The sequence below is a fragment of the Mixophyes fleayi genome, chromosome 2 (assembly GCF_038048845.1).
Source record: "Mixophyes fleayi isolate aMixFle1 chromosome 2, aMixFle1.hap1, whole genome shotgun sequence".
Taxonomy (NCBI): Eukaryota; Metazoa; Chordata; class Amphibia; order Anura; family Limnodynastidae; genus Mixophyes; species Mixophyes fleayi.
This window is the reverse complement of record NC_134403.1, coordinates 368,239,944-368,266,900: the sequence shown is the minus strand read 5'-3', so window position 1 is coordinate 368,266,900 and position 26,957 is coordinate 368,239,944. Positions and strand designations below refer to the sequence as shown.

At 47.4% G+C, this 26,957-nt stretch overlaps 1 protein-coding gene and 1 long non-coding RNA gene across 2 annotated transcripts in view; one reads left to right on the top strand and one right to left on the bottom strand.

Moving 5' to 3' along the window:
• IGSF11 (immunoglobulin superfamily member 11) overlaps positions 1 to 26,957 on the bottom strand; it is a 215,782-nt gene that overhangs the window by 185,760 nt on the left and 3,065 nt on the right. The window lies entirely within an intron of this gene.
• Positions 9,486 to 10,592, top strand: LOC142140536 (uncharacterized). The gene is made up of 3 exons (XR_012688535.1): positions 9,486 to 9,635; positions 9,784 to 9,820; positions 10,043 to 10,592. It is a non-coding gene; the product is annotated as an uncharacterized LOC142140536 (long non-coding RNA).

Genomic DNA, 26,957 nt, shown 5'->3' with positions numbered 1-26,957 from the left:
AACAGAATTCTGGAGTTTGATACATCAAACCCTAATCTTTGTACTTAGCTTACGCACAATCATGTGATAATTAGCAGCGCTAATCTCTCCGCAGACATTACTCTGACGGAGTGCATAACATTAGAGCTGAAATCCATATACATCATTAAAAGGGAAAATTATAACTGAAGGAAAACGTTCTATGTAAAAAGAATATTTTGCAAAATGCACTAACTTGTTGTAAGAAGGTTCCATATTGTGATAAAGTATTGGTGTAACATTTGCACACTTCCTTGTGTCATGGAACTGTTTATAATCTCATAAAATGAGTTTGAGCCTCTTCAGAATATAAAAAAAATACATAAAAGTAAAATATTACTATAACTACAAATAAAAGGAGCATATTTTTGGAATATTGTTTGTCAGAATATAGTTTTATACTTTAATACCAGACTGTTGGCGAAATACAGTAGGAGGCAGCCATTTTGTGGGCTAGACCAAAACAACCAATCAGTTCACTAGAAACCAATGACATCACCAAGACATAGGGCATCAAGACCCAATAAGATGCCAAGGTTTAAACTCATATTTAATGAGAAAAATCATGTAGAACTTAGATTATGAAGGCCTATTTAATAGCATTGGCAAATAGCACAAATATACTGTAACCCATAGCAACCAGCTATTATCTTTAACCAGGCTAACACCAACTAAGAAGTTACTATTTAAGTCAACTTTGCTGTTTTTGACCAGATGGCCAAGAAGTTTTCTCTTGTTAGGTCACAAAAGGAGGAAAAATTCCAGTCAAAAGCCAATGCGGAATATTAGGATTGTGAGCGGATGTGCTGGAAAAGACTATCTGCATTAATTGGATCCCACGTGATTTTCTAATTTTCCAGGTCTAATTTATATGTGGGACCAAAGACTAAAGGGAAGGCTGAATCGGATGGTCAGAGGCAAGCCGAGGTCAGGGTCACAGGCAAATAGCAGAGTCCAGTAAATACGCCAAATGGTCAGGGCAACTAGCGAAGGTTCAGGGTCTAGGTACAGACAGAAGGTCAGGGAAACAAGCGATGATCCGGAGTCCAGGCAACAGGCAGAGGGTCATACACAGAAAACCAATCCAGGGAGTACATTAACACAGCACAGAGCAGGTAAGCTAACAGAGAATCTGTACGCTATAACCGGCAGGGGGGCTAAGCCCTCCCTACCTTAAATACTGACAGCATCCAATGAGGAGGCAAGCTCCATAATCAGAAAATGGGACCCAGCTGTTAACCCAACTGTTAACTGATTATACTGCGCCTGCGCCCGGTTAACAACTTGCAGGGTCGCAGCGCTAATTGGATTACATCACGCGACTGGCAGTGTTTTGCCTGCCGGGACGTGTACAGAGACTGAAGAAGCGCCCCGACCGTTGCCCTGGCAACATCCAGGTAGCGGTGGAAATGACGTACCGGTCGTCATGACAAGGGCCGGGATGAGGGGCATTGAGGGGAAGTGAGCCGCGGCGGATGGAGGTAAAGCCGCGGCTTGTGACAAAGGGGTCTATTTATGAAGACCAGTCTATCGAAGTTTGGATGAAAAAATAATTTTGATCACAGCAATTTATGATGAAAAGTTTGACAGTGTATACTGGCTGGCATTGTATAAATAAAAAAACCAGGAAAGAATGTGTTTGTTCCTTGCCTGCCCCGGCTGTCGTTAAATAGGGTTTGACAGAGGCACGATGGCCAAGGCTATTGCCAGCTATACCCGACAATAGTAACTGCCTGCCCAGACCAGTGTTAAATAGGGTGAAGCCCTATCTCTAGTGAAAACTCTGCTTCTCAAATTTAGTTAACAGCGAACGGTCTCCAGAACAATCCGAGGACACATTGCGTCAGATTTTTTACTAAAATCCCCGTTCGTTTTTCCTCACGTCCCAGAGAGATGCGCAGGAAGACGAGTGGAGATTACTATACCGTATTCGCCAGCAATCTGCGCAGGCGGACATAGAGGCGATGCCTGGCGGCACCTCGCTGCCAATTGAATTCTCAATTTGTTGTTATGTTTTGTTCTGTGTTTCTTAGTGCTTTAAAAATAAACAAAACAAATAAGTATTATCAGCATTTATAGGACATAAGTTTTTCTCAGATAATCATCTCTTCAAAGCCACCGCGCTGAATACAGGTGCTCGAGAACAAGACTAATTTGAGTAGTATCTCGACCATTATTAGTATTGCCATAGTAACCGGATGCCGGCTCGGAGACTGCTTGGCGTTGGACGCGTTAGAGAACTGAGACGCGGAAAGGAGCCGGCAGCTATATAACAGATTCCGGAGTCCAATGTAGCTTCAGAGAGCTGAGTATATAGTGTCTTGTTCCGATTACTGACTATCGCATTATGTTCAGTTTTGTGAGGGGGGCGGAGGAGACAATGAGAGTTTTAACAAAGATACACAGAAATATAACTTTATGAGACACAAAACAAATGCAGAGAAAATTATTATAAAAACTATGCTATAATATGCAATAACACTGGATCATTACTAAAGAACAAGGGGCCTGATTCATTAAGGAACTTAACTTGAGAAACTTCTTATTTCAGTCTCCTGGACAAAACCATGTTACAATGCAAGGGGTGAAAATTAGTATTCTGTTTTGCACATAAGTTAAATACTGACTGTTTTTTCATGTAGCACACAAATACTTGATAGTTTATTTGTACACTGACATTTAAAGTTGATATTTGTGTGCTACATGAAAAAACAGTCAGTATTTAACTTATGTGCAAAACAGAAAACTAATTTTCACCCCTTGCATTGTAACATGGTTTTGTCCAGGAGACTGAAATAAGAAGTTTCTCAAGTTAAGATCCTTAATGAATCAGGCCCAAGGAGACTATCTGTCTGGGAGACTTGCGAATTCTGGGAAAGTCTCTTGAACTCCCCGGAGACCAGGCCATTCTCCCGGATTCTGCAGGAGGGGGAACTATATGACGCGTTTTGCCGCAATGAAATTATGCAATTGCGCCATTTTGCAGCTTAGGGTGTGGCCAAAATGATGCAATTTGCTACGCCCTGTCCCCTCCTCACCTGCAATTCACCTCCACTCTGTAATTGCCCAGAGGGGAAAAGTAAAAGGTAGGAAAGTATGTTGTACCTGTCGCCTATATACAATGGAGAGCAGCCATTTTGCGGGTTGAAGCAATATATGTGAGAAAGCCTCATATCAGTTCAATAGGAGCCAGCGAAGCACTTGAAAAAGCAGCCTACAAATTTAGCAACAATTGGTGGTGTCACTGAGGAGCGACGTCTCCGGGCGCCCAAAAGTGAAGTCACAGAGGCACCAAACAGTGATGTCATCGAGGAACCAACGTCACCGAGGTGTGACATTACCAAGACAACAAACAGTGACATCACCCCAGGCACCCAACACTGAAGTCACAGAGGCACCCAACAGTGATGTCATCGAGGCACAGACGTCACTGAGGTTTGACGTTACCGAGACAAAGAGCTGTGACATCGCTCTAGGCCAGTGGTTCCCAAACTTTTGCAGTTTGCGGCACCCTTAGAGTCTCCAAATTTTTTCAAGGCACCCCTCCAAAATAATTACCGAGCAGTCCTGTTTTAGAAGTAGTTGGGTCAAAAAATTGTAATAAGTATTTAGGTCAGGACAAATATACTTATTTAGTTGTATGCAAAAATGCCCCCTCTGCATCCAGACACATTGCCCTCTCTCACACTGCCCCCTCTGCCCTTTGTCACGCTGTCCCCCCTCCTCTGCTCTGTCACTCTGTCCCCCCTCCTCTGGCCTCTCTCACAATGTCCCCCTCTGCCCTCTCACGCGCCGCTGTCCTCCTCCTCTGCCCTCTCTCACACTGTGTCCCCCTCCACTGTCCCTCTCATGCTGTGTCCCCCTCCACTGTCCCTCTCATGCTGTGTCCCCCTCCACTGCCCTCTCTCACGCTGTGTCCCCCTCCACTGCCCCTCTCACGCTGTGTCCCCCTCCACTGCTCCTCTCACGCTGTGTCCCTCTCCACTGCCCCTCTCACGCTGTGTCCCCCTCCACTGCTCCTCTCACGCTGTGTCCCTCTCCACTGCCCCTCTCACGCTGTGTCCCCCTCCACTGCTCCTCTCACGCTGTGTCCCCCTCCTCTGCCCCTCTCACGCTGTGTCCCCCTCCACTGCTCCTCTCACGCTGTGTCCCTCTCCACTGCTCCTCTCACGCTGTGTCCCTCTCCACTGCCCTCTCTCACGCTGTGTCCCCCTCCACTGCCCCTCTCACGCTGTGTCCTCCTCCACTGCCCCTCTCACGCTGTGTCCCCCTCCACTGCCCCTCTCACGCTGTGTCCCCCTCCACTGCTCCTCTCACGCTGTGTCCCTCTCCACTGCCCCTCTCACGCTGTGTCCCCCTCCACTGCTCCTCTCACGCTGTGTCCCCCTCCACTGCCCCTCTCACGCTGTGTCCCCCTCCACTGCCCCTCTCACGCTGTGTCCCCCTCCTCTGCCCCTCTCACGCTGTGTCCCCCTCCACTGCTCCTCTCACGCTGTGTCCCTCTCCACTGCTCCACTCACGCTGTGTCCCTCTCCACTGCTCCTCTCACGCTGTGTCCCTCTCCACTGCCCTCTCTCACGCTGTGTCCCCCTCCACTGCCCCTCTCACGCTGTGTCCCTCTCCACTGCCCTCTCTCACGCTGTGTCCCCCTCCACTGCCCCTCTCACGCTGTGTCCCCCTCCACTGCCCCTCTCACGCTGTGTCCCCCTCCACTGCTCCTCTCACGCTGTGTCCCTCTCCACTGCCCCTCTCACGCTGTGTCCCCCTCCTCTGCCCCTCTCACGCTGTGTCCTCCTCCACTGCTCCTCTCACGCTGTGTCTCCCTCCACTGCCCCTCTAACGCTGTGTCCCTCTCCACTGCCCCTCTCACGCTGTGTCCCCCTCCACTGCCCCTCTCACGCTGTGTCCCTCCTCTGCCCCTCTCACGCTGTGTCCCCCTCCTCTGCCCCTCTCACGCTGTGTCCCCCTCCACTGCCCCTCTCACGCTGTGTCCCCCTCCACTGCCCCTCTCACGCTGTGTCCCTCCTCTGCCCCTCTCACGCTGTGTCCCTCCTCTGCCCCTCTCACGCTGTGTCCCCCTCCACTGCCCCTCTCACGCTGTGTCCCACTAGACTGCCCCTCTCACGCTGTGTCCCCCTCCACTGCCCCTCTCACGCTGTGTCCTCCTTCACTGCTCCTCTCACGCTGTGTCCCCCTCCTCTGCCCCTCTCACGCTGTGTCCCCCTCCACTGCCCCTCTCACGCTGTGTCCCCCTCCACTGCCCCTCTCACGCTGTGTCCCTCCTCTGCCCCTCTCACGCTGTGTCCCCCTCCACTGCCCCTCTCACGCTGTGTCCCTCCTCTGCCCCTCTCACGCTGTGTCCCCCTCCACTGCCCCTCTCACGCTGTGTCCCTCTCCACTGCCCCTCTCACGCTGTGTCCCCCTCCTCTGCCCCTCTCACGCTGTGTCCCTCCTCTGCCCCTCTCACGCTGTGTCCCCCTCCACTGCCCCTCTCACGCTGTGTCCCCCTCCACTGCTCCTCTCACGCTGTGTCCCCCTCCACTGCCCCTCTAACGCTGTGTCCCCCTCCACTGCCCCTCTCACGCTGTGTCCCTCCTCTGCTCCTCTCACGCTGTGTCCTCCTCCACTGCCCCTCTCACGCTGTGTCCCCCTCCACTGCCCCTCTCACGCTGTGTCCCCCTCCACTGCCCCTCTCACGCTGTGTCCCCCTCCACTGCCCCTCTCACGCTGTGTCCCCCTCCACTGCCCCTCTCACGCTGTGTCCCCCTCCACTGCCCCTCTCACGCTGTGTCCCCCTCCACTGCCCCTCTCACGCTGTGTCCCTCCTCTGCCCCTCTCACGCTGTGTCCCCCTCCTCTGCCCCTCTCACGCTGTGTCCTCCTCCACTGCCCCTCTCACGCTGTGTCCCTCCTCTGCTCCTCTCACGCTGTGTCCTCCTCCACTGCCCCTCTCACGCTGTGTCCCCCTCCACTGCCCCTCTCACGCTGTGTCCCCCTCCACTGCCCCTCTCACGCTGTGTCCCCCTCCACTGCCCCTCTCACGCTGTGTCCCCCTCCACTGCCCCTCTCACGCTGTGTCCCTCCTCTGCCCCTCTCATGCTGTGTCCCCCTCCTCTGCCCCTCTCACGCTGTGTCCCCCTCCACTGCCCCTCTCACGCTGTGTCCTCCTCCACTGCCCCTCTCACGCTGTGTCCCCCTCCACTGCCCCTCTCACGCTGTGTCCCTCCTCTGCCCCTCTCACGCTGTGTCCCCCTCCACTGCCCCTCTCACGCTGTGTCCCTCCTCTGCTCCTCTCACGCTGTGTCCTCCTCCACTGCCCCTCTCACGCTGTGTCCCCCTCCACTGCCCCTCTCACGCTGTGTCCCCCTCCACTGCCCCTCTCACGCTGTGTCCCCCTCCACTGCCCCTCTCACGCTGTGTCCCCCTCCACTGCCCCTCTCACGCTGTGTCCCCCTCCACTGCCCTCTCTCACGCTGTGTCCCCCTCCACTGCCCTCTCTCACGCTGTGTCCCCCTCCACTGCCCTCTCTCACGCTGTGTCCCCCTCCACTGCCCCTCTAACGCTGTGTCCCCCTCCACTGCTCCTCTCACGCTGTGTCCCCCTCCACTGCTCCTCTCACGCTGTGTCCCCCTCCTCTGCCCCGCAGTGTCCCCCTCCTCTGCCCCTCTCACGCTGTGTCCCCCTCCACTGCCCCTCTCACGCTGTGTCCCCCTCCACTGCCCTCTCTCACGCTGTGTCCCCCTCCACTGCCCCTCTCACGCTGTGTCCCCCTCCACTGCCCCTCTCACGCTGTGTCCCCCTCCACTGCCCTCTCTCACGCTGTGTCCCCCTCCTCTGCCCCGCAGTGTCCCCCTCCTCTGCCCCTCTCACGCTGTGTCCCCCTCCACTGCTCCTCTCACGCTGTGTCCCCCTCAACTGCCCCTCTCACGCTGCGTCCCCCTCCACTGCCCCTCTCACGCTGTGTCCCCCTCCTCTGCCCCTCTCATGCTGTGTCCCCCTCCACTGCCCCTCTCATGCTGTGTCCCCCTCCACTGCCCCTCTCACGCTGTGTCCCCCCTCCACTGCTCCTCTCACGCTGTGTCCCCCTCCTCTGCCCCTCTCACGCTGTGTCCCCCTCCTCTGCCCCTCTCACGCTGTGTCCCCCTCCACTGCCCCTCTCACGCTGTGTCCCCCTCCTCTGCCCCTCTCACGCTGTGTCCCCCTCCTCTGCCCCGCTGTCACCATCCTCTGCTCTCTGTCCCCCCTCCTCTGCTCTCTGTCACCATCCTCTGCCCCGCAGTGTCCCCCTCCTCTGCCCCGCTGTCACCATCCTCTGCTCTCTGTCACCATCCTCTGCCCCGCAGTGTCCCCCTCCTCTGCCCCGCTGTCACCATCCTCTGCTCTCTGTCACCATCCTCTGCCCCGCTGTCACCATCCCCTGCCCCGCTGTCACCATCCTCTGCCCCGCTGTCACCATCCTCTGCCCCGCTGTCACCATCCCCTGCCCCGCTGTCACCATCCTCTGCTCTCTGTCCCCCTCTTCTGCCCCGCTGTCGCAATCCCTCTCACTCTGCCCCGCGCCAGCCATAAAAAAAAAAAAAAGAACACAGAAACTTACCAATCCGTCGGGCGCCGGGACCCAACAGCCTCCTCTCTCCCGCAGCTTGTTACTGACGTCGATATTCAGTGACAGCTGCGGGAGAGGAGGAGGCTGCTGGGTCCCAGCGCCCGAAGGATTGGTAAGTTTCTGTGTTCTTTCTTTTTTTATGGCTGGCCCACGGCACCCCAGTGACAGCGCTGCGGCACCCCTGGGAGCCGTGGCGCACAGTTTGGGAACCGCCGCTCTAGGCAATGAGCGGCAACCGTACCGAGGCACGGAGCAGTGATGCCACTGTCTCCATAGACAAACCGAGGGGGGTTTCCTAGTGCCTGGGAACCCCTCCAAGCCTGGGGCACTCTATAATTGAGGTGGCTGGACCCTGCCCCAGCTTCACACGGCTCTGCTTGAAAAGGGAGAGCTGTGTGCACCTGACAGTAGTGCACGCAGCATTGCCCATGTATATTATGGGGATAGGAAGAGTTGGAGAGTAGCCAAGCACTGTCTAAAATTATAGCTACGCCCCCATGCGTGCTGGTCACGCCCACTGGTGGCGTGGTGTGGAAACCCCCCTCTACAAATCCTGCGTTTGCCCCTGGTCTCCTAATTAATTCTGCACATAATATGGCAGCCTTCACTCTATGACTTAGTGGGATGAGCCGCAACAAAACAAACTATTCAGTAGACACAACAACTCCCAGCCACCAGAGTATCATGGCGCGGGCTGTCAGGGCTCACTTGGCTGATTACTTCACCACAGTGATGCTCCACACGGTTCTAATACGAATATATTTCTTCTAGTACTGACACCAGCGGGGTCTTTAATATCATAAACATCGTTAAGGTCAGACTTAGAGTCAAGGTTCCCTGTTGGAGTCATTTATATTATATTAACTCCAAATCACCGGCACAGTATGCGGCGTTGATAGGGGTCTTGCGGTACAGGACGTAATTAGTGTCCACACAGAGACCAGAAAGCAACATAACTGAGCTTTCAGCAGACTCTCCTGGATAACGGATACGTAGGTATAAGCAAGAAGCCAACAGACAATGAGGTTTTATTTTCCAAAATATTGTTATTATTATTGTCCTCAGTGCCAGACAGTGGAAAAAACAGGGACATACAAGGCAGACAGAATAACTGCAGACATGAACACTGCGAGACAGCTTACAATGTAGTAGATCTACATCTAGACAGTATTGTGGATTTTCACCTGTAAATGTCTGTTGTGAATGGCAATAATAGTTTAAGGGTCTGATGGGTTTGACATTAAAAGACATAATAGCAAACAGTACTTTTTAAGTGTCCCTGTTTTAAGCATAGGCAACCCGAAGGGGGGTTTTCCTAGTGTCTGGAAACCCCCTCCAAGCCTGGGGCACTGTATAATTGAGGTGGCTGGACCCACACGGCTCTGCTTGAAAAGGGAGAGCTGTGTGCACCCAACAGTAGTCCACGCAGCATTGCCCATGTATATTATAGGGAAAGGAAGAGTTGGAGAACAGCCAAGTACTGTCTAATATTATAGCCACGCCCCCATGCATGCTGGTCACGCCCACTGGTGGCGTGGTGTGGAAACCCCCCTCTACAAATCCTGCATTTGCCCCTGGTTTTAAGGTCCCATCACTTGCTCCCAAATGATGCAAGCTATCACAGATACAGCCCAATATGCCTTCACTAATTTAGGACTTTATTTTGAATTGGAGCATTTCAATTTACTTTGAGGCTTAATACTAATTTAGGACTCGGGGCATGCTATGCAAATATGCAATGTTTTATGTTAGGGCAACTGATGTCAAATGGGAGCATTATATTATTATCTACTTTATTAAAAAATGTTGTCACTCAATTCTCCACTTGAAAATTAATAAGGTAAAATTACAGGAGGAGAACATAGTGTTCTGGGCTTGTTTTGGATTGGTGTTTGTTTCTTGTTTAAGGTCCAATGGATGCCTCCAATAGTTTGTCGCTAACAGAATAAGCACACGGGCCTGGTCTGTCCCTCTAATACGAGCACTGTGATTGGTGGGGGCTTCTGGACTCGGTGAGAGCATGCAATATATAGTGAGTAGGGACTACAGGTGACAGCATGCAGTATACAGTGAGCAGGGACTACAGGTGAAAGCATGCAGTATACAGTGAGCAGGGACTACAGGTGACAGCATGTAGTATACAGTGAGCAGGGACTACAGGTGACAGCATGCAGTATATAGTGAGCAGGGACTACAGGTGACAGCATGCAGTATATAGTGAGCAGGGACTACAGGTGACAGCATGCAGTATATAGTGAGCAGGGACTACAGGTGACAGCATGCAGTATATAGTGAGTAGGGACTACAGGTGACAGCATGCAGTATATAGTGAACAGGGACTACAGGTGACAGCATGCAGTATATAGTGAGTAGGGACTACAGGTGACAGCATGCAGTATATAGTGAACAGGGACTACAGGTGACACCACCTCGGTGGAACGGTTATTTGCGTTAGGTTAGTGCAGTGGAAAAATACTTTATATATATATATATATTCCCTCCGACATCTATTATATGTTAATGGAGGACCACACACCACTAGCAATTTGCTGTCAATCACAGGCAACAGTGATTTAGATCAAACGTTAGTGGAACATCCAGCTCGCTAAGAAATCAATGACAATTACCAGCAACACAAAGCGGAATTCTGCTGTTAACCAGAGACTTATACTCACTCAAATAAAAATTCGGAAACCTCAGCCCACGCTCTCTAGGATGGGGCTGGCTGACCCACTATGGTGGTCCCCAAACTTGTCGTCACCTTCCTTTAGTGGGAACCAGTCTGGGCCGTCTAACACTGCGTTGGTGGAGGAATATAGAGAGCGGGGGGCAATACTGCATGATTTTTAAAAACAAAAATGCACTTATTTACTAGTGTAGCTTCACCCACTCATTACAACAGTCCAATCATTTAAATGGAGTGACCACATGCTGCATTCTCATTGAAATGAATGGGCTATTGAAATAAATCGGCTATTGAAATGAATGGGCTATTGAAATGAATGGGCTATTGAAATGAATGGGCTATTGAAATGAATGCCACATATAAACCAAATATCAAATACATGTACTAAAATATAGCATTTATAAAGGTGTTTTCACATGCATTTTTTAACACAAATATAATAAACAAATATTTTATATATGTCCACACACTATATACATTGCGGCATGTTTACATGTTTATACACACAATTGTAAAAACAAAAAACAAGCATACACATCTCATACATTAGACAACTTTAGATTGACAATGTTAGAAAACAACAAAAAAATGAAAAACTACCCAATCACTGCGTTATAACAGGATCAAAATGGGGACATGACTTAAACCTCCCAGTGGGACTGAGCTCAAACACCATCACACTGCACCCCTAGAACCGGTAGGTAACATGGGAACGTGCCATCAGACAACACAGGGCCATAAGCAGCATTCTGACACCTCAAACCAGCGACCGCCTCCAATCCCGCAAAGTACCTACTGACACACCCAGGGCCTGCGGTACAGCTGTATGTACACGTCCTTATCCCGATATTGATGCATCTTACACTTATGACTCCTTACACTGGAGAGGTGAAATATGCACTGGGGAAGGAGGGAAAACGTAGGCTGAGTACAGTACGGGCGTTTACTAGAGACCTGGAAGCAGACACAGATAATTCTCTGGTTCTTGGAGACCACAGCATCATCTCCTCCCACAAAAGGCCTCTGACCCCGGCGCATCGGTAAGCTCTGCCCATCGCAGCCAACTCACTGGTTCCCCAAAAATCAAGGAGACATGCCCTGTGATCCATGGTGTAACCTCTCACCCCACTAAATCAAAGGTAAAACATCTGAATCAAAACTGACCAATCACTACCATCCTCCCTTAGTCATGTGACCCTAACTACATTCTATCTCCAGGACCCGCTCACAAGAGTGTATTCGTAACCCACTCATAATAGAGTGCACCCTCGGCCCACCCACAATAGAGTGCACCCTCAGGCCCACCCACTATAGAGTGCACCCTCAGGCCCACCCACTATAGAGTGCACCCTCAGGCCCACCCACTATAGAGTGCACCCTCAGGCCCACCCACTATAGAGTGCACCCTCAGGCCCACCCACAATAGAGTGCACCCTCAGGCCCACCCACAATAGAGTGCACCCTCAGGCCCACCCACTATAGAGTGTATTTGTGACCCACTCACAATAGAGGCTGACAATCTTTTGGCTGAACCATTATTCATGAAATCGCAACCTACCAAATTATGTAATAGATATCTAATAATAGAGATGCTCAGGCTTTTCAAAAACCGACCCCCCCACCCACCCCAGAACATTGCCAATCCGAGTATCCAGCCGAGCCGGCTCGGTACTTTCCTGCTTCCTCGGATCTGAATCCAGGCAAAACATCATTGTTGTGTTGACGGATCTCGTGGGTTGTGGATTCCATAAGTACCTCCCTCCCCAGGAGATCCAGCACCATTGCTCACACAGAAACAGGGGTAGCAGTGTTCTTGTCACTATCCAGTCTCCAGTGACATTGCTCAGTGCCATTGCTCATAAAGAAACAGGGGTAGCAGTGTTCTTGTCACTTGACAAAAATTGACTAGAAATGACTAGAAATTAATGTTATTGAGGTTAATAATAATGTAGGGTTAAAAAAAACCAAAAACAAATTATGTGATTGTTAGCAATTAAAAAAAAAATATACAGATCCAAAACCAAAACCAAAACACGAAGTTAATACAGATACAAAACCAAAACACGGGGGTCAGTGACCATCCCTAGTTCATAAAGAATTGATTATTTCTTCCGCCCGAAAAAAAAAATTGCCCCCCAACATACACTGGGAGCAAATACACTTTAATAATTGGAGAATACCACAAGCATCTCCTGGCACTATAAGAACTTGGATATGAAGGGAGCCGGGAAGCAGCGCCGTCAGCTCACTTTGACCCTTGCCCACTCTAGTCCCGGTTCTACCGAATTAAATTACTTCTAACTGATCTGCTCATTTGTACGTCCCCTGCGCCACAGCCCACAACACAGCATAGAATTAATCTCATTTACTGAATATAAATCAATTGTGCATTTTTAGGAAACATATTGCGAGATAATTAAAGCGACCCGTTGCAAACATTTATCAATAGATTCATTACACAAATATACCTGGGGACATGCATTAGGTTAATGAATAGGCAGTGACAAGGTTATTATTTGCTTAAAGCACAATTGGACAGGACAAACTTTTCTTCCACGTTACAATGCACATGTGCGGTCTACATAAAACAGATCACAGAGATGTTACGGCTGATTGAAACGTGCCCAATAGTTGGGGAGACTTTAACAGAGTCGAAAGCGAGTCTTCTTCTTATGAAAACAGCGGTCTGGTTGGGGCTCTCTGGGGAAAGCTAGGGGACACAGATGTTTTATTTGCTATGTGAAGTTCAGCTAAATGCCTCAAACACTGGGCATGCAAATGCCATGAGAAATAGCAGAATTACCATTAAGGCCATATCATATGCAGGACATTTGGGCTGTATAGCATGCTGGTCATTGCAAGTATTTACATGCTGGTCAATTTGGGCATCTATGTGCTGTTAATTGAGCTGACAGAATGATGACGCGGACACTAGGGCCTAAATCATCAAGGCACGCATACTTAACGCATGTATTTTGGTTTTGCACATGGCCAAATTCATCAAGACACAGTTCCCAAGATACGTGCGCTATTGAATTCGGATGTAGGTCTGCTCAGCTCTAGTACAATACACTGCAGGATACGTTCAATTAATGATAAAACACTAAATATTTTATTTCGTCAGGAAATACATTTATTAGAATGCTGTTAATGTTTACTGAATTTTTTTTTTTTACAGTTGCACCTGATTACAAACACATGTTATAGCATGCATACGAGACTGTCATCACTACTGATCAGGACTCAAACTAGCCCTGTAGCTGGAGCAAGAGATACGGCAGAAAAACAAGTAACTTTGAGATGTCCAAAAAGTGATTCGGACGTGGCTACGTGCACTTGAGTTCGAAACGCTCTTCCGGTTAAATGCCCCTTCCCCTCCCTGAAATCTCAGGCTGTAGTAAGGGTCCTTTGCGTTGGAAGACGGAGCGGACAGGGCTGCGTTTACTGGCGTATGGTCCAGTTCTGGGCATGTAGACAGTGATTTTTCATACAATACAGTAAAATCAGCAGCTACATGTCTTGATGAATCAGGGCCTTATAAGCTGTATATAATATACAAGTTAACCCGTGCATGATACTCATGCATTCTAGTCAAATCAAGCTACTTAAGGTGTTAAAAAGGTTCTTGTCATGCATTTGGGGCTAGGCCAGGCCTCCTCAGGGGAAGAGCGTTACTTCCCGACGTAAGCGCCCTTTTTTAACGTGGTTTTGTCCACATGTCACCACCTCATCATGTTTCTCCATCACCTCATCCTTCATCTTCATCGCCACATCCTTCATCAAGCTACTTAAGGTGTTAAAAAGGTTCTTGTCATGCATTTGGGCCTAGCCCAGGCCTCCTCAGGGGAAGAGCGTTACTTGCCGACGTTAGCGCCCTTTTTTATCGTGGTTTTGTCCACATGTCACCACCTCATCATTTTTCTCCATCACCTCATCCTTCATCTTTATCGCCACATCTATCCAGATGTCTATCCAGACACAGGGATCTCTCTCAGCGGTCCTGAGTATCACTCCTCTCGCTCTGTCACCCCCGGCAGCCACCAACCACTCCCAACTGTCACCCCCGGCAACCACCACCTACTCCCAACTGTCACCCCCGGCAACCACCAACCACTCCCAACTGTCACCCCCGGCAACCACCAACCACTCCCAACTGTCACTTCTCCTTCAAGAAATATATATATATTTTTTTTAAATCTTTATAAACACTTTTAACAATTAACAAATTAAATTAACAAATTAAAAACATCTTAGTATACCAAATTTCAGCCCTTTCTGAGTTTTTTTCCCCACACACACTAAGAATTTAGTAAGTCAGTGTATAACTTCGCCCAGCAGGTGGCGCTGCAGCTTGTTTTTTTTTTCGCACACAGACACACGCCACTAGGCTTTTATATAGTAGATAACCTTCTATATTAGTATACACAATAAAAAGCTATCATAAAAACACTGAAATATAAAATATTCCCAGAGAGCTATCTACTTGTTGATCTATTAACAGCGATTCCTAGTGACGGTGATACGGACATTTAAATAAACGTAACGGGTAACTGTTGAGCACAAGGCTTAGAGCTTCACATCTTCATTCTCTCTTTTAACCAAAATCAGAACCTCCAACCTCGGGATGGAGGGGTGAGGGGTCACCACGGATAAATATCAACTATAACTCAACATCTGACATTATCGCCCTGTAATAATGTCATTATGAATATTGTGAATGGTACATTACACTAACAGTCCTCACCACAGCCACAACCTCTGCTCGTCACGGCTACGATGTCAGGATGCCAATAACCCCATGTTACCCCAGGGATGGCTTACCCCGCTTCTAAGTGTGACGAAAAGAGTTTGATAACAGCCTCTTCCTCGTTTCTCACAAAATGTGGATTATAATATGTACTTTTTATAGCCCTTGCTTTTGTTCCCCAGCTCAAAAGAATATCACTGCATTGTCCAATTACATGTGGATAAGGGGACATTGTAGCTCATTGTAAATATGTATATTGTGTATTGTATATTGGTGATGTGGCAGTGAGGTTATTATTCATTGTCCTTAAAGTGAAGCCAGGTGGGTTATGGGTAAAGATCAGGTGGTGTCCAGGATACAGGTGAGGGGGCTGGAACTGCATTCATCCTCCCCCTCCTTCCTCTACAGGAAGCATGGAACAGCTGGGGACCCTGTGACATCACAAAGTAGTGTAAGGGTTTAATTTTAAGAGGGGCTGACTGCTACCCTATCTTTGGAGGTGGGAGAAGCCAATTAGTATCCATTGTTCCTCATAGGACTAGTCCAGAAGTTTTGTCTATGTCCCAGCATGGGGCTTCTGTGGAAGCACAGCACTGTGAAAATTTGACTCTAGATATAAGGAGCCACTCCAGGGGGGAGGTGTTCATTCTGGGATTTCATTCATGGAAGGTGCAAGGTCTGGTTTTGAGTTGTCATTCTCTACAAGAGTCTAAATAGGCAGCTGAGAGAGATCCATGGGTCGTCAAGTCAGGACAGCCAGGTGACTGTAACTCCTTAAGATAGTGTGGTAAGGGACAGATGATGTGGTAAACCTGCCTGGCATTTATTTACTGTGTGTACATAATAATCTAGTGATTGTTTTAATTACAATAAATGTATTACTTTACTTTCTAACTGCATTTGCCTGAGTGACCAAATGAATCCTAGAAGGTACTGGGTACACTTCCCTGGCATAGCAAGGCACACGTGGGTGACCAGCCAGAGTGAAGTGGGTAGTGTATTGGATCCATGTCAGCAGATTCAACTTTCTCATGCAAGTTACCAGGCCTGGCTATCAGGAGGTGTTTCTGCATTGTGCAGACAGACTTCAGCATTAATGGTTAAGATGAAGTGGTTGGAGACATAACTAAAACCTTCTTGTGTATCTCGCTGCACCCACCACATTCGGGATATAGGGCTGAGCTGCAGTCAGGAGAGATGGGGGAATCAAGTCAACTAACATTTCTATATGCAAAATAAGGATACAATAAGCCCCACCCCTGATCTTCCCAAACCCCGCCCACTAGCTGGCACTTTTGGTGAATTGCCGCACTTTGCTTTACTATTGCTGTCTGTGGACTCCTTGATGTATAAAGCCAAGCCCTATCGACATAGGGGTTTTGCCCTTTAGTGAATAGACCCCTAAACAGGCATTTTGTGTGTTTTGGGTGACCGCCATAGTGAAATTAGATTGTAAGCTCCACTGGCGCAGGGACTGATGTGACTGGGTAAGTATTCTCTGACTAGTTCTGCGCCATACGCTATATAAGTAAAGACTAATAATCCCTATAATTGAATGCCTATAATTCAACCAGCCTCTCGGGCTGATAACACTGTATAGTGTATTTATGTACTGGAAAGTAATTAAGATAAACAACTTAGAAAACCTCAGGAGAATGAAGATTACTTGGGATATAACCTTTTAATGAAATGATTAAAGACTGTGGGCTATAATAGCAATAATATTTTATTTATATATCATTTTGATGTCTGCGGTTAAAGTGACGTATTTAATGCACAAGTCTAATTCACCATTTGTCTTGTCTCACATGAGGTAATGTTTAATGCTATCCTGGTTGTGGTTATATATTTGGAGCTATTTTATTAATACAAAGTTACATGGGGGGGGGGGGGCAATTTGAATCACAGTACAGAACTCAAACCATAAAAGAACCACAAAGTCCCAACATTAATATTTTCATAAATTAAGTTTGAAGGTAAACTACACAGCTCCATGTTACCCCAAATATTCACTGCAGCTCTGTTAAAAAGTTGAATCAAATACCTCCTTACTTATAGTCAAAGCTATGTCCTACATGTTTATACAGAATCATGGCTTGCCCATAGTGCATTTCTGCAGAGCAAGTCTGCAAGTCTGTCATCACACTCTGCCGATACAGTGAACTATCACTCTATTACTCTCAGACAAAGGAGTGAAAGCATGATGAATGAGTTTAGTTAATTATAAACACTCCAGTTATTTTGTGTATTATTATTTATCTCAGTAATACAAAGTCAAACAATAGCTTTACTTCTTCTTTAAGACATCTTTCATATGTGTGTGTGTGTGTTGAAACCATTATTTTTATAACAATAATCTAAATGACATCAACATACTTTTGCTAAGTTTATTTTTTTTTTTGCAGAGTAAGACAAAAGTATTATGTCTGAGACACTTATGTAACTATCAGCAAAGCAAAGGATTCGTTCATTGTTTTGCGGAGTGCAACATTGTTTCAAAAAAGTAGAAACTAACAGGAGCAAAAGCTGTTTTCAAGGTTCTATTGTAGCCAGCAGGGAAGTGAAAGATCACACAACTATCTATTCAAACTCAGCTGTCACGTCGGCTTCACTCTCCAGCTCAAAAGTAGATAGGTTACAAACAATATTAGTATATACTTATTTTCCAATAGAAGGCAGAGTGAGTTAATACAAGTGCAAATCAATTGGGGGGGTGGTATGAATTCTGAAATCAATGTGTTGTTTCCTTTAAATCAGATGCTGAAACATTATACACAAAACTTCCGCTATAGAAAATCTCTATAAAAACCGGGAGCCAAGTCCTATTTTCAGGTGTTGCGTATCAAAGTGACAGTGTTTTCTGAAGCTGCGATAACAGTGCAATTTACACCAATGAACGGCAAGGAAATGATCTGCCAGCTCAGTCTGACAGCAGCGCTGAGCTCAGAAATTTTAATAAAGCGTCTTGCAAAATATCTGATGGATTAACATGATTCATAGTCTCCCAGGGAACGGTTCCTCCAAACATGTCCCAATTTAACATACAGATTTATTTCAATTTCCTTTTACAACCTTTCATTTGCCATACAGATCCGACAAATGACATTTATAAAATATACAGCACATAAAGGACCATGTATATTCAGTGTTACCTGTCAGGGGGAGAGACAAGGACATTTATAGACCTGACACCTGTCCTACCTGCTCTTCAATGAGAGATAGGAGAAACGTCGCTTCTACATCCAGCGTCAGCGCTAATCCACAAACAACGGTTCACCGGTATCTAAGTGTATCTGTCATCACACGTCCACCGTGAATGGTCTTGTTTTTGCACTATTACATAAACTGAAATCCCTAAAGTAGATTTATACCACACCTTATGCAGCCTATCCAGTCACTAGGAACCAGTGACATCACTGAGAATGCAGCCTATCCAGTCACTAGGAACCAGTGACATCACTGAGAGTGCAGCCTATCCAGTCACTAGGAACCAGTGACATCACTGAGAATGCAGCCTATCCATTCACTAGGAACCAGTGACATCACTCAGAATGCAGCCTATCCAGTCACTAGGAGCCAGTGACATCACTGAGAGTGCAGCCTATCCATTCACTAGGAGCCAGTGACATCACTGAGAATGCAGCCTATCCATTCACTAGGAACCAGTGACATCACTCAGAATGCAGCCTATCCAGTCACTAGGAACCAGTGACATCACTGAGAATGCAGCCTATCCAGTCACTAGGAGCCAGTGACATCACTGAGAATGCAGCCTATCCAGTCACTAGGAACCAGTGACATCACTGAGAATGCAGCCTATCCAGTCACTAGGAACCAGTGACATCACTGAGAATGCAGCCTATCCATTCACTAGGAACCAGTGACATCACTGAGAATGCAGCCTATCCAGTCACTAGGAACCAGTGACATCACTGAGAGTGCAGCCTATCCATTCACTAGGAGCCAGTGACATCACTGAGAATGCAGCCTATCCATTCACTAGGAACCAGTGACATCACTGAGAATGCAGCCTATCCAGTCACTAGGAACCAGTGACATCACTGAGAATGCAGCCTATCCAGTCACTAGGAGCCAGTGACATCACTGAGAATGCAGCCTATCCAGTCACTAGGAACCAGTGACATCACTGAGAATGCAGCCTATCCAGTCACTAGGAACCAGTGACATCACTGAGAATGCAGCCTATCCATTCACTAGGAACCAGTGACATCACTGAGAATGCAGCCTATCCAGTCACTAGGAACCAGTGACATCACTGAGAATGCAGCCTATCCAGTCACTAGGAACCAGTGACATCACTGAGAATGCAGCCTATCCAGTCACTTGCTACCAGTTTCCATCTTTAATGTACCCTACAAATATGCCATGAACAAAAATAGAACATTTATATTATACTTCTGTATAGGCTCAGTGATATCTCATTATTGGAAACAAGCTACAGACAGGCATTCTAAATACACTGCCTGTTAATCTTTATGTCCTCGCTGGCACTTCAAAACGCTGCGGATACCAAGCTGCAGAAGTGCAGCCCTCTAACACGCCGATGTGACACCAGCCTTAGACCATCTGCATGGAGGAGAAATTACATAAACATTTATTCCGTCGCTTGTGTCTTTCTGATAGAACAACGTCATTCAGGTGCTGCAAAGTCGCCCGTGTGTTCCGTGCCAAAAATATCTGATAAAGCATTTGTAGAGATTTAAATGAGGGGGCAGAAAAAAAAGAGAGAGAGGCACTTCTCCGAAGCTGGTATCTTGATCTAATTTTCCATTTAAAACACGAATACGAAAAAAAAAATCCATTGTTCAGTTTTGATGGTAAATGAACAAATCAGTCACAAATATACAGCTGGATTTTAGCCAAAAAGAACGTCAGAAGTGTCCAAGACAAATAGAGAAAAAATAAAAAACCTTTCAAAGAAACGGCTGACGCAGCGGCAACGGCACCGCGCTCTCCGTGGATGTAAAGGACGCAGCAGCGACGGCACCGCGCTCTCCGTGGATATAAAGGATGCAGCGGCGGCTGCACCGCGCTCTCCGTGGATGTAAAGGACGCAGCAGCGACGGCACCGCGCTCTCCGTGGATGTAAAGGACGCAGCAGCGACGGCACCGCGCTCTCCGTGGATATAAAGGACGCAGCGGCGACGGCACCGCGCTCTCCGTGGATGTAAAGGACGCAGCAGCGACGGCACCGCGCTCTCCGTGGATGTAAAGGACGCAGCGGCGACGGCACCACGCTCTCCGTGGATGTAAAGGACGCAGCAGCAACGGCACCGCGCTCTCCGTGGATGTAAAGGACGCAGCAGCAACGGCACCGCGCTCTCCGTGGATGTAAAGGACGCAGCAGCAACGGCACCGCGCTCTCCGTGGATGTAAAGGACGCAGCAGCAACGGCACCGCGCTCTCCGTGGATGTAAAGGACGCAGCGGCGACGGCACCGCGCTCTCCGTGGATGTAAAGGACGCAGCGGCGACGGCACCGCGCTCTCCGTGGATGTAAAGGACGCAGCGGCGACGGCACCGCGCTCTCCGTGGATGTAAAGGACGCAGCAGCAATGGCACCGCGCTCTCCGTGGATGTACAGGACGCAGCGGCGACGGCACCGCGCTCTCCGTGGATGTACAGGACGCAGCAGCAATGGCACCGCGCTCTCCGTGGATGTACAGGACGCAGCAGCAACGGCACCGCGCTCTCCGTGGATGTAAAGGACGCAGCGGCGACGGCACCACGCTCTCCGTGGATGTAAAGGACGCAGCGGCGACGGCACCGCGCTCTCCGTGGATGTAAAGGACGCAGCAGCAACGGCACCGCGCTCTCCGTGGATGTAAAGGACGCAGCGGCGACGGCACCGCGCTCTCCGTGGATGTAAAGGACGCAGCGGCAGAGGGGAACATTACAGGGAATCTAATAAAGGACTTCCAAAGGCAAAATAATATCTCTGTCATAATGAGCGCAGATTAAAAACGCTTTTCTGAAACTTATAAGCGCCTTGTAAAAGTGGAGACCTGCCATTAATTGTGGGAAGACTACTGGTCTCTGAGGATGCGGCCTAAGTGGCTGCTTAATTAGCCAACGTCTGATCATTTGTCAGCCGGCTGTGTGAAGACGGGAGATGTTTTGCCGTCTCTCACCCACCAGCCCCCAAAATAAATAAATATAACTAAATAAACATATTGCCGGAGGTCACGGACTGATGTGTTCGTAGCGCGATGAAATGTTCATTCTTTTTTTTTTTGCATAATAAGATCATTTTGGGACATTACCATAATAGCATCTTGGAGAGCATAATGTCCCTATTACGGACCTGTTTTGTGATGTTATGGAGAACGGAGGTGGTTTGTGCGGCTGTACCGATGCACGTTTTGATTACCCAAATAATTTATCTTTATAGCGAGTCACCCTGCTCTACGTTTATAACCTATAGGGGCATATTCAATTAGCTTTCCGGTCAGCGGGATCGCGCCGGAACAGCCGTGAAACTTAATCCACGTTACCGCAATAACGTGGATTTTCGTTCGCAGCCCATAGGGTTGCAAACGAAAATCTGCGTTATTGCGGTACCGTAATACCGGCAATAACACGCACTTTCCGCGGTAACACGGACCGGAACCCTAATTGAATATGCCCCATAGAGTCTTAGTGAGTCTGTAGATTAATGCAGAGTACATCCCAAATACTTGATGTAACTCGTAATGCTAAAAATATATACTAGTATAGATGACCTTTGATCAGGTCAGCTGATCAGTGACAGAGCAGCCGCGGATGCAGGGGGGGGGGGGGAAGGGGGAGCCAGGATCGGGTGTGAAAAATCCCATAACAGCGATAATTCATCATTACCATTTATTTATATAGCGCCACTAATTCCGCAGCGCTGTACAGAGAACTCATTCACATCAGTCCCTGCCCCATTGGAGCTTATAGTCTAAATTCCCTTATATACACACACATACAGACAGACACACAGGCTACGGTCAATTTTGATAGCAGCCAATTAACCTACCAGTATGTTTTTGTAGTGTGGGAGGAAACCCACGCAAACTTGGGAAGAACATACAAACTCCACACAGATAAGGCCATGGTCAGGAATTGAACTCATGACCCCAGTGCTGTGAGGCAGAAGTGCTAACCACTGAGCCTCTGTAATTGCACCACTTTCTGCACCCACTATCTGTTTGGGGCGAGTTCAGTGAAGCCGAAACGAGGCCTCAGACCCTGGGGATGGTCAGGTGGGCCCTGGTCAGAATCGAACTCATGACCCCAGCGTTGTGACTCAGCAATGCTAACCACTGTGCCACTGCAGTGCAACTATATGTCTGAGCACAGATTACGGACTACACAAAGCTGCCATTATCTTTGTGACAGCTGCCATCTCCCCAAATACATTATTTAAAAGAAACGGTTATATACGCAGCACCATAATACTGATCAATCCAACTGAAAAATCAGGACAAAAAAAAAAAAATCTACCAGAGTTGTGGACTACATTCACATCGGATCGGTCCATCTGCGTGGATTTTACCCAGTGTGTCATATTAGTCAGCTGATTTCGTCTAACAAGTCGCAGGGCGGCCCACCTGAGCTGACGATTATCTCATTTGCATACTCCTGCCATCGGCAACTAACTGCAGGACAAGTTTCAAGGAAGGTGGTCAAAGTTGGAGACGGCTGTTGAAAAAGTCTGGAATTGATGACCATGGGGTATATTTACTAATCTGCGGCTTTGAGAAAGTGGAGATGTTGCCTATAGCAACCAATCAGATTCTAGCTGTCATTTTGCAGAATGTACTAAATAAATGACAGCTAGAATCTGATTGGTTGCTATGGGCAACATCTCCACTTTCTCAAACCCGCAGGTAAGTAAATCTAGCCCCAAGAGTTAAAAGTGTATGATAGAAAGGAGACTCGCATACGGACAAAGGCCAATCATGTAGCTCTCTAGCTGTTGTAGAACTAAGTCTAAGCATGTCCTGCCACCTGGGATCTATAAATCCACAGTCGCCCCAGCTTGGTCTAAATGCTCATTTTTAGAATTTTGCATGTCAATCGCTTACCCAAAGACAACACACCTACAATGTATTAGATCATCGATCCATATACACAATGGCATTATAGAAAGCTTTAGGCACCAGACGTATATACTTTAAAAATTAAATGACGCACTCAAATGCAAAAGATACAAAAAAAACAACAAGTCAGATATCTCTCTGTACGGCGGAAACTCTCTGTAGTTACAATGACGCTGGCACAAAGTGATTTTCTGTTTCACACTCAATCAGACTACAGAGAATGTGACTGTACAGCAATAAGGGCTGGAGTATGACTGAGGGGCTAAATTATTAAAAAGACAACAAGCCAGTGAAACTCTCCATTCATTGGGATGACCTAGTTATTGTGTATGGTGGAGGTGGTAAATACTGGTAACGTCACGTGAGGGTGATATAACCAGACAAGAAGTACTGAAACAACGCTTTATACTTGGGATAAAGTATTTTTTTTTTTAAAGGCAGTACTGTATAAATTATTTTAATTTATAATAAAATAAATAAAAATGTAATATAAATTAAATATCATGTTGTGTTTGTGTGTCTGTGTGTTTTTTTTTTTAGATACTTTGTTTTATTTTATTTATTTTTTACTAGGAAACTGAACCCCGGCTGACGATCCCGCAGATTGGTTCGGTGAAGCAGTAAGTGACTTTTATCCCTCCGAGCCAGTATTACTAAGCCATGCTGCCCCGGCTAGATTGATAAATTTAGACAAAAGGTCATTTTTTTTTTTTTTTTTAATTGCTGCAATTAAAAAATACTTTTTTGTGCCTCTAATGCCCAACTAATGATCAGTAGGAAAGTATGTGTCATTGGGCAGCACGGTGGCTCAGTGGTTAGCACTTCTGCCTCACAGCACTGGGGTCATGAGTTTGATTCCCGACCATGGCCTTATTTGTGTGGAGTTTGTATGTTCTCCCCGTGTTTGCGTGGGTTTCCTCCGGGTGCTCCGGTTTCCTCCCCACACTCCAAAAACATAATAGTAGGTTAATTGGCTGTTATCAAAATTGACCCTAGTCTCTCTCTGTCTGTCTGTGTGTGTGTGTGTGTGTGTGTGTCTGTGTGTGTGTGTTAGGGAATTTAGACTGTAAGCTCCAATGGGGGCAGGGACTGATGTGAGTGAGTTCTTTGTACAGTGCTGCGGAGTTAGTGGCGCTGTATAAATTGATGAAGATGATAATGTGTCCGCCTTTGCTGGAGTCAGATAGCAAATAGCACCCCTACTGCAAGAACATGATAAAAAAGCAGAACTGAAACACATATCTGATAAAATTACGATTTAAACATTATAATGCAGAGAGGTAATAAAGTACTGATCCACTGGTTGATACCACAGAGGAACTCCTGAGACATGAAGTGGACTGTACAGCAATATCACTGTATGTTTCCCAGGACAAGCTCCTCTTCCTCACACAAGTCTATTATCCTTCTATAATTACTATAAAGATATAAAAAAATTAAAAAAATCCTATGAGTATTGTGCCTTGATAACTCTGCAATTCAGGAGACACTCTCAAACCCCCCCCCCCCCCCCCCCAACTCGTGAGCTCCCCTGGTGGCTAAGGTGCTTACTACACATGCCAGTAGGATTTTTCAAAATTCATTGCTCCTGACACGAGAAGCTTGTAATGCGTTGAGGAATCTGACAAATCTGGACCTCGGACAAATGACGCTAGAATAAGAGGACAGCAAGGTTCTCAAAGAGCAGATACCTGTGGTTCTTATACATGGGGAAGGATGTAATTATATGGAAAAACGTGTTTGGCTGAAAATATCTTTTAAAGCATTTTGGAGCAAGAAGTCCCAGACAGGGTAATACCCCCCTCTGTTGTCTGTCCTAGTGATTCTAATGCCACAAGCTGGGGGCGTCAATATCTTCTCTCCAGTCAATCAGAAGTCGATTTAAAGGACTACTAATCTAACCCATAGTTGCCAACACTCCCTGAAATAGAGGTGATCTACCTCACTCCCTGAAGAGTCTGGCATTCTCCCTGATGCTGAGCCAGTACAAGACATGGTTGGCTTTGCCATCTGTGGCATGATGACACAGTTCAGTAATTGTGTCCTATGTCCATGTATTGATGCCTATGGAGGTGGCCATTTTCATGGAGACCAAGATTTAATCAAAGACTGACAGGTAAGACAATATGACTTCAGTAATGGAGACAGAAATGTAAAAGACACTTCAGTCTCTAGAGATTCATTAGCTGCTTTTCTTTAACGCATAGTTGCCTACTCTCCCGGAAAGTCTGGGAGACTTCCGCATTTCTCCCAGGAGAGGAGGGCAACCTCCCGGTTCTCGTGGTGGGGGTGATGCTTAATGACGCAAATATTATGATATGTGATTCGTCATGCCTCGCCCCCGCACGCCCTCCTCCTCCGGGATCTCCCTGAAGCCAACGAGGAAAAGTTGGCAAGTATGATCTAACCCCAAATTCAAAGCCTTGTGTCTGCCATCTCTTTGCCTGTTCCCGGTGATAACTTCAGACTTTTCCAATATGTACAAGCCCTCAGTGACGTCATACCCCACTTATGACTCACACATTTTGCGCAGGGAGACCACACCCCTGACCTATTATATGGTGAGAGTGTTGTTGCACATCAATGAGTTGGTCAGGAGAGCTCTGGAATTAGAGAAGGGAGTTCTAGCATATTAATAACATATGTTTGTACAGACCCTTACCCAAAGGTGCACACCCTTCTCTCTGTCAGCTATAACGCGAAGGTTCATCCCCTGCCACCCCAAATATTACACCTAGAACCAGGGCTTAATTATCCAATAGGCTGCAGCCTAAGGTACAAGGCTTTGGGGGGACACAGAAATTTTTGGGGTATACAATTGTGACCGGGAGAGGTATAAATTGAAATTAATTTTAAAAATCAAAGAGAATCGTTGTTCTCCAAAGTAAAAAGAAAACATGGAAGAAAAATGAAGTAAGGTTTTAATCTATGTATTCCCATGATAAAGGCTGAAGACAGCGAGTCATCCTTGGGCGGACGCTTGAGGTTATGCGAGTAGGAGACACAAGGATGGCGACTGGCGGAATTATGACAACCCCCTTCCCCTCCCCCTCCTCAGTAGCGCTCTTTTACGCCTCCGTTCCGTGGCACAGATTGCCATGACCCTTTAAAAAAGCCAAGTGGAGCTCAGTTTAGAAGGACACAGCAACATAAGCGTTGGTGGGTTGGGGTGAAGGATGCCGGATTTAAATTAAGGATGAGCTCATTTTCACTTGCCAATTACCGGCCTGGCATGGAAGGCGAGTGGACACTACAAGCGTATCTGCCTAGGGCGGCCTGAACCCTTAATCAGGCTCTGCCTTGAACCACCCCATATTTATAAACCAACTGGGAAAGTGGAGACACTAAGAAAAGATTCTAAGAAGTGGATCGGACGTGTAAGCAAAGTGGACATCTGAGTGACAGGTATTTAATTCACCATACTTAAAACAAAATATTCAGTTTGAACAATATAAAATAATGCACAGTTTTGTACAACTCGTGAAATGGCAGAAACTCTTCTCCCAATACTGACCTCATTGCTGCATATTACATCATTAAGGTAATAAATAGTACTCTACGAACAGTAGGTCTCAGTAAAGTCATTTTCTGGCATATCCGAGTGTGCTGCGATGTACTCACCATTAGCCCCCCCCATGCCTCCCGGTGAACTCGGCAGTCACATGACCGACCCCCTCCCCGGCACACAAGTTATATTCCATTCCAGCTAATTAAGCCGCCACATTAACCCTTTGCCTCCGCACCCCCCCAGGCAGTTGTGCTGACTAAGATCCAGGCTGTCTCGTTTGAATCGAGCTGAGCTCCTTCTAGCTTTT